This window comes from Mus caroli, unplaced genomic scaffold (assembly GCF_978045245.1).
Source record: "Mus caroli unplaced genomic scaffold, Mus_caroli_1 scaffold_3, whole genome shotgun sequence".
NCBI lineage: Eukaryota > Metazoa > Chordata > Mammalia > Rodentia > Muridae > Mus > Mus caroli.
The window spans coordinates 67,617,515-67,625,210 of record NW_028227258.1 but is presented as its reverse complement, the minus strand read 5'-3'; the positions used below and the strand labels follow the sequence as shown (position 1 = coordinate 67,625,210).

General features: G+C 42.3%; 1 pseudogene; it reads right to left on the bottom strand.

The window, feature by feature from the left end:
* Positions 1–660: 660 nt before the first annotated feature.
* On the bottom strand, positions 661–1,751 carry LOC147005548 (TD and POZ domain-containing protein 2-like; annotated as a pseudogene).
* Positions 1,752–7,696: the final 5,945 nt, after the last annotated feature.

The window sequence follows — 7,696 nt, the reverse complement described above, 5'->3', positions numbered from 1 at the left end:
TAAAAAAATTAAAAAAAGAGGAATGGAGATAGGTTAGAAGTCTGAAAGGGTTCACAAGGAGGGAGGAGATTCCATCAGAATCTGCTTACATTGTCTCCTTGGAATTCAGTGACACAGTGAAAGGTGGTCAGGCCGGGCAGTGGTGGCATACACCTTTAATCCCAACCCTTGGGAGGCAGAGGCAGTTGAATTTCTGAGTTCAAGGCCAGCCCGGTCTACAGAGAGTTCCAGGACAGCCAGAGCTACACAGAGAAACCCTGTCTGGAAAAAAACAAAAAACAAAAAAACAAAAAAAAAAAAAAACAAAAAAACAAAAAAGAAAAGAAAAGTGGTCAGGCCAGAAAGATTCTATAGAGTTGGGGATTAGACTGGTAGTTGTGGTTTTACAAGAACTGAAGGAGAAGGGAAGATCTACAGGCATCTTTCATGCTTTCCCCTCAGGATTGGACAGTGAGTTATCAGTGACTGTGTTCTGGAGTTAGGCGCTAGAATACAGTAAGGAGTTAGCCTGAGGGATCTTAAAGAATTGTCTCTGGGACTCGAAGGAGATGCATGCAGGCAGAGAGTAAGGCTACAGCGGGTGTTATGACATAGTTCTATAGATGAGACTGGTTGTTGATGTGGGAAGACAGGTAGGTGTTGGTGATATCTCTCTAGCTCCTAAAATCCCTTAAGGCGTTTGAATAAGGACTCCAAGAAAACACTCTGTGCAGAAGCCAGGGAGTGGAATCTTTCATCCACCAAGTGGGGATGGGACTCCACCATTGACTTCCAGCCGGAGCTTTTAGAGACTTCAGAAGCATGAAGGGCAATGAAATGTCGAGCCCGAGTCTTCAGCTGCTCTGTGCTGTAGAGGTCAGTCACAATGAGAGTGTGTGCAGCATTCTCCACAGAGAGGTTCCTGCAGAGGGCATCCTCACATATGACCTTCAAGCCCTCAAGGCCATACTTGTCAGCAGCTGCCAGCACATCACAGGCCATGGAGTGGCTGTGGAGGGTTGGAGCCTTCCCAGTGTAGATGAAGCCCATGATCTCCTTAAAGACTTGAAAATCCAGCTCCTGGATCTCAAAGCAGTTTGCTAGTCTCTCCTCCATTTGATGTTCAAGCATGGCTCTGAAAACTGGAGAGTGAGCTGCTAGGATGGCTTTGTGAGCCCTGAATTCATGGCCAGCTACCAACAAGGAGCAGTCTGTGAAGAGGGAATTCTCCCACAGCTTGCCTAGGTCATCTGTCAATGTGTGTCTTGGATCCTTGATTGCAGGTATCATGTTCTGTCCAGGCATGTTTATGATGGCTCCTACTATGCTCACCTTGCAGCAGAGGGTTAGCTGGTCTTTAGGGAGAAGCCAATTCCGATGGGAGAGGAATCTCGAAGGATGAACTTACTGAATCCCCAGTTTTGCTTTCTCTGAAAGCTAGGGACATTCAAGCTCTGCGTATATTGATATTTCTCTCCTTGGGAATTTTTGATCCAGAATTCAAACTTTGCCCTAACTTGTCTCTTTGGGCAGTTGACCAACACCAGGTAAACTGACAGGTAATCTTTGCTTTCTTCATCAAACCCGTTTGGGTATACTCTCAAACACCAGGCCACTTCCTCATTGGCCTCCAAAGAGAACACTGGGCTTTTAATCTTTCTCCTAATTCCCCCCATACAAAATGAAAAGTTGCTAATGGTCCACTCATAGCAGAATTCTTTAACACTGATCTGTGTGGAGCCCCAGATCTTGGCTTCCATGTCCCCTGACATTTCTGCTGGAGGTACTTTGGAGGTTAAAGTTGATCTGAAAATAACTAGAAGTTATTTATTCTTCTTCCTGTTGGATACAAGTATAGGTATTTTAGATTTTATTTCAATTTCTCTTAAATTCTCTCTCTCTCTCTCTCTCTCTCTCTCTCTCTCTCTCTCTCTCTCTCTCTCTCTCTCTCTCTCTCTCCTCTCTTCTCATCCCTCCTCAACTCCCCTTTCCATGGTGTAAATAAACTCTATTCTATACTAATCTTGGCTGGTACCTCAGGGGGAAGATATGCCTCAGTGTTTACCCACCAGGGTACCACTCCCACCCTCACAATACCTGGATCTAACAAACACATCCTGGATTTCTTTTTATAAAACACAATTGATGGTGTGATGCAGATTTAAAAACTGTCAGGTTAACATCTCCTGCTGCCACATGAACTTTCCAGCCAATTTCTCGCTAGACCTATCCATCCAAACAAAAGCAAATTGGTAAGTTCCCTCTCCCACACTGGTCAGTGTAAATATCCCCTGGTTCCAAGGGAGGGATGTTGAGCTCACAGCCACCCTGTGGTGTTCTTGTGGATAGAGACAGTCCCAGTCTTTATGATTGGTCTCCTTGCTGACTCCTCATTACAGGACATTTTCCCTTGAGTGAGATTTTCTCTTTCCCCTGCATCATTTTCTTTCTCAATGCTGTGACACCCCAAGCCTGGGTACCATTCTCCTCACTGTCCACTCAGGTACTGGCCTGAGCTGAGACCCCAATTGACTACTTGAGGTCTTGGTGATCTGTCCCTCCTGTTGTTTTAGTTAACTTATCCTCAGGATGCTGGTAGGAGAAATTAATAACTGCCACTCTCACCCAGAAAGGATATGCCTTTGCAGCCACTCCCAGGATCCTTACTGAGATGCCTCCCACTCATTAAGACTTCCAAATTTACAGGCTACATTTGGCCCCAATATCCACTAAGCAATGACTCTTCATTGCCGTTTAAGGGCACTTAAATATATTTTACAAGTCTCTCACCAGCCATCCAGAAAAATGGAAAGGTTTCTACACAGGGTCCCCTCACACTACCTCCATCTCTTGCCACTTTACTTCTTTGTTCTCCCTCCCACATACAGGCACAGTAAGAAGACTGTCTAGATTGTAGTATGATAACCATTGAGAAACAGTGTTTCCCCTGGATTCTGCCGTGATTCTGTGGCTGCTTCAAGCCTCCTCTCTCTGCTTTCCCCCTTGCTTTCTTGCTCCCTGCCTGACCTAACATCATGCTGCACAAAACATGCTGTGCTAGAGCAGAGTTGCAGGCAGACAGAGCACAGCTGCAGGTGCTGCCTCTTCCTCCCCACCCCACCCTGCTCACAGGAGGTTGAGCTGCTGCCTATGCTTCTGTGCTCCTGGGGCCCGCCCACCACCACCACTGTCAGCTCTCTGATTTTTTTCCATTCTGTTCTGCATCAACTCTAAACCAGGTGTAACAGCTGAGCTAGTCCATGCACAGATCCCACTGCTCTGGTCACAGCAACAAAGGCTGGCTACTGTGAAAGCAAAGACCTCTTGTCCACCAAACAAAACATGTCCACTATCTCTATGGTGTTTGTCTTTTTATATGTTTTTATCTATTGATACACAATTATTTCTGCCATTCCAAGATATAACAAACATGTGACATTCTTCCTGGCAGAGCTGTAGCTTTAGCACCATCTTGGTTGGGGGCAGTCTTGTGAGTATCTGCCATCTTTTTTGAGGGCAGATAAGGTTTTCCTATGTTATTGCTTCGGTGCCATCTTAGCTAAGGGAGGTCACATGAATGGCTGTGGCTTCAGTGCCATCTTAGTTAATGACAGTCCCATGTTCATCCACCATCTTTGTTATGGGCAGTTCCTACCTCACTGCCTTGTCACCTTAGAACATCCTGACATAGGGTCTCTGATTTCCATCATACCTTGGTAAACAATAATTTTAAAACTAATATAAATATTTACATCATTAAACAAGATCAAAGATCACTGCTTTAGGTTAAAGATTGCCTAACTCAGATATACTTAGTATATACTATGTCTCAATCATCTCAGAAATCTGCTAAATGTAACAGCAAATGTTTAAGCTTATTAGGTCAGATAGAGACTTCCAAAGCATAAGAGTTACAACCCTCCCACCCCACACAAAGCTGTATGAGAAGATGTAGGCACAGTGACAAGACTGCATAGATTGTGTTATGATAACCATGAGTTACAGAGCTCCATTGCCTTGAGGCTGCCTGGACTCAACCTACACTGTCCAACTGAGGACACTCTGAGAGTTAAATCTCTCATATCGCCTAGGACAAGGTCAGTCATTTCTCCCACATTCAAATTCCACAAAAAAGGTTCTTCCTCTGGAATCACCATGCCTGAACCCAAGCTGTACTACAGAGCATTGTGATAATAGCTGCATGGTACTGGTACAAGGACAGACAGGTAGATCAATGGAATAGAATTGAAGACCCAGAAATGAACCCACACAGCGATGGTCTCTTGATCTTTGACAAGGGAGCTAAAACCATCCAGTGGGAAATTGACAGCATTTTCAACTAATGGTGCTGGCACAACTGGCATTTATGATGTAGAAGAATGCAAATTGATCCATTCTTATTTCCTTGTACAAAGCTCAAGTCTAAGTGGATTAAAAGACCTCCACATAAAACCAGAGACACTGAAATTTATAGAGGAGAAAGTGGGGGAAAGCCTTGAAGATATGGGCACAGGGGAAAAATTCCTAAACAGAACAGCAATGGCTTGTGCTGTAAGATCAAGAATTGACAAATGGGACCTCATAAAATTGCAAAGCTAGCCGGGCGTGGTGGTGGACGCCTTTAATTCCAGCACTTGGGAGGCAGAGGCAGGCGGATTTCTGAGTTCGAGGCCAGCCTGGTGTACAGAGTGAGTTCCAGGACTGCCAGGGCTATACAGAGAAATCCTGTCTCGAAAAAACAAAAAACAAAAAACAAAACAAAAAAAAATTGCAAAGCTTCTGTAAGGCAATAGACACTGTCAATAAGACAAAAAGGCCACCAGCAGATTGGTAAAGGATTTTTACCAATCCTAAATCTGATAGGGGACTAATATCCAATATATACAAAGAGCTCAAGAAGCTGGAATCCAGAAATTCAAATAACCCCATTAAAAAATGGGGCACAGAGCTAAACAAAAAATTCTCAACTGAGGAATACTGAATGGCAGAGAAGCACCTGAAGAAATGCTCAACATCCTTAATCATCAAGGAAATGCAAATCAAAACAACCTTGAGATTCGACCTCAAACCCGTCAGAATGGCTAAGATCAAAATTCAGGTGACAGCAGATGCTGGAGAGAATGTGAAGAAAGAGGAACACTCCTTCATTGCTGGTAGGATTGCAAGATTGTACAACTACTCTGGAAGTCAGTCTGGCAGTTCCTCAGAAAATTGGACATAGTACTACTGGAAGATCCCGCAATACCTTTCCTGGACATATACCCAGATGTTCCGACTGGTAATAAGGACACATGCTCCACTATATTCATAGCAGCCTTATTTATAATAGCCAGAAACTGGAAAGAACCCAGATGTCCCTCAACAGAGGAATGGATACAGAAAATGTGGTACATTTACACAATAGAGTACTACTCAGATATCAAAAACAATGAATTTATGAAATTCTTGGACAAATGGATGTATCTGGAGGGTATCATCCTTAGTGAGGTAACCCAATCACAAAAGAAGTCTCTTGATATGCACTCACTGGTAAGTGGATATTAGCCCAGAAACTTAGAATACCCAAGATACAATTTGCAAAACACAAAAAAAAATCAAGAAGAAGGAAGACCAACGTGTGGATACTTCATTCTTCCTTAGAATAGGGAACAAAATACCCATGAAAGGAGTTACAGAGACAAAGTTTGGAGCTAAGATTAATCCATCTAAAGGATGGACTATCCAGAGACTACTCCACCCGGGAATCCATCCCATAATCAGACACTATTGCATATGCCAGCAAGATTTTGCTGAAGGGACCCTGATATAGCTATCTCCTATGAGGCTATGCCAGTGCCTGGCAAATACAGAAGTGGATGCTCACAGTCATCTATTGGATGGAACACGGGGAACCCAGTGGAGGAGCTAGAGAAAGTACCCAAGGAGCTGAAGGGGTCTGCAGCCCTATAGGTGTAACAAGAATATGAACTAACTGGTACCGCCAGAGCTCATGTCTCTAGCTGCATATGTAGCAGAAGATGGCCTAGTCGGCCATCACTGGGAAGAGAGGCCCCTAGGTCTTGCAAACTTTATATGCCCAAGTATAGGGGAACTCCAGGGCCAAGAAGTGGGAGTGGGTAGGTAGGGGAGCACGGCTGGGGGAGGGTATAGGGAACTTTCAGGATAGCATTTGAAATGTAAATAAAGAAAATATCTAATAAAAAAATAAAAATAAAAAAGTTTCTTGCCTTCTGGGCCTAATGGACAAACTGATTCTGCCCCAGCTGTGATGGAGAATGCAGAGACCTGGGAAAAATGTCTAGGTAATGGATTATTGACTAACCTCTGTCATTATAATTAGTAACACCTAGATTATAATTTGTATTTCCCAAATATCTGACTACATTGACAGCTAAGCTAACTGCAGCTAGAAAACAGACCTCTAGCTCCTTACCCAAAGGTAATTGAACACCTTATTAGATCATTAATCAATTTGTTTACTAATTGCAACTACCAGATCTCTTATGAAAGACAGGTTTGCCGGGCATGGTGGCACAGGCCTTTAATCCCAGCACTCGGGAGGTAGAGGCAGGCGGATTTCTGAGTTCGAGGCCAGCCTGGTCTACAAAGTGAGTGCCAGGACAGCCAGAGCTACACAGAGAAACCCTGTCTCAAAAAACCAAAAAAAAAAAAAAAAAAAAAAAGAAAGAAAGAAGGACAGGTTTGCCTAACTCTCAACCTTCACGATAAAGAATACAAAAGTTCAGATGTAACCTTTCACAGATTTAACCTTCTGTTACTTTCTTTTGGAAACTCAGTTTCCAGTGACTAAATGTTTCATATTCCTTCCCCTTTTTATGCCACTGCCCTAACATTAATCAATAGAGTTCTTATAAATTAGCCTAACCTAATTAAACACTCCACTATATGACCCAACTTTTATAATCAAAAGTGCAAATTTTAAGTTTCCTTTAATTGTCTATATCCCATAGACTTAAAGTGTTTCTTGTGCTAAATCTGTAGTATCAGCTGTCATTGTTACAAATAAGTTTCCTTTAGTTGTCTTTTAACTATAGACTTAAGCCTATACACTTAAGTATATAGTCTCATGCTAAAGTATATGATCATTTATCATATTCACAAGGTTTTCAAATTTTCCAATGTCTGTTAATTGTCTTTTTCTTTCTTTCTTTTTTAAAAAAGATTTATTTATTATTATATGTAAGTACACTGTAGCTGTCTTCAGACACACCATAAGAGGGCATCAGATCTCATTACAGATGGTTGTGAGCCACCATGTGGTTGCTGGGATTTTAACTCAGGACCTTTGGAAGAGGTCTTACCTGCTGAGCTATCTCTCCAGCCCCTAATTGTCTTTTCAATACATACTTCAAAATGCTTCTTATGATACTACATTTATATGTATTCAGTCACCCAGACAGAAGAAAAAGCCCCCCCTTCTTCTTCTGCTCCACCAAAAGTTTTGTCTTTCCTAAGCTAATCTTAAAGAGTGTTCATGCTGTTAACAAATTTATCTCTTTTGTAAACTTATTTTTTGATATATAAAACAAAACTTTAATATATAATGACAGATTTTTTTGTAAGAAGAAATAAATGGTAGGAGTAGAGTTCTATTTTAAAAAAAATACTCTCAAGCATCTGCTAAACACTTGTAATTCCTCACAGGCAGTAGCTCACAGAGGCTCTACCCAACAGTTACCTGGCAATAGCCTGGTAC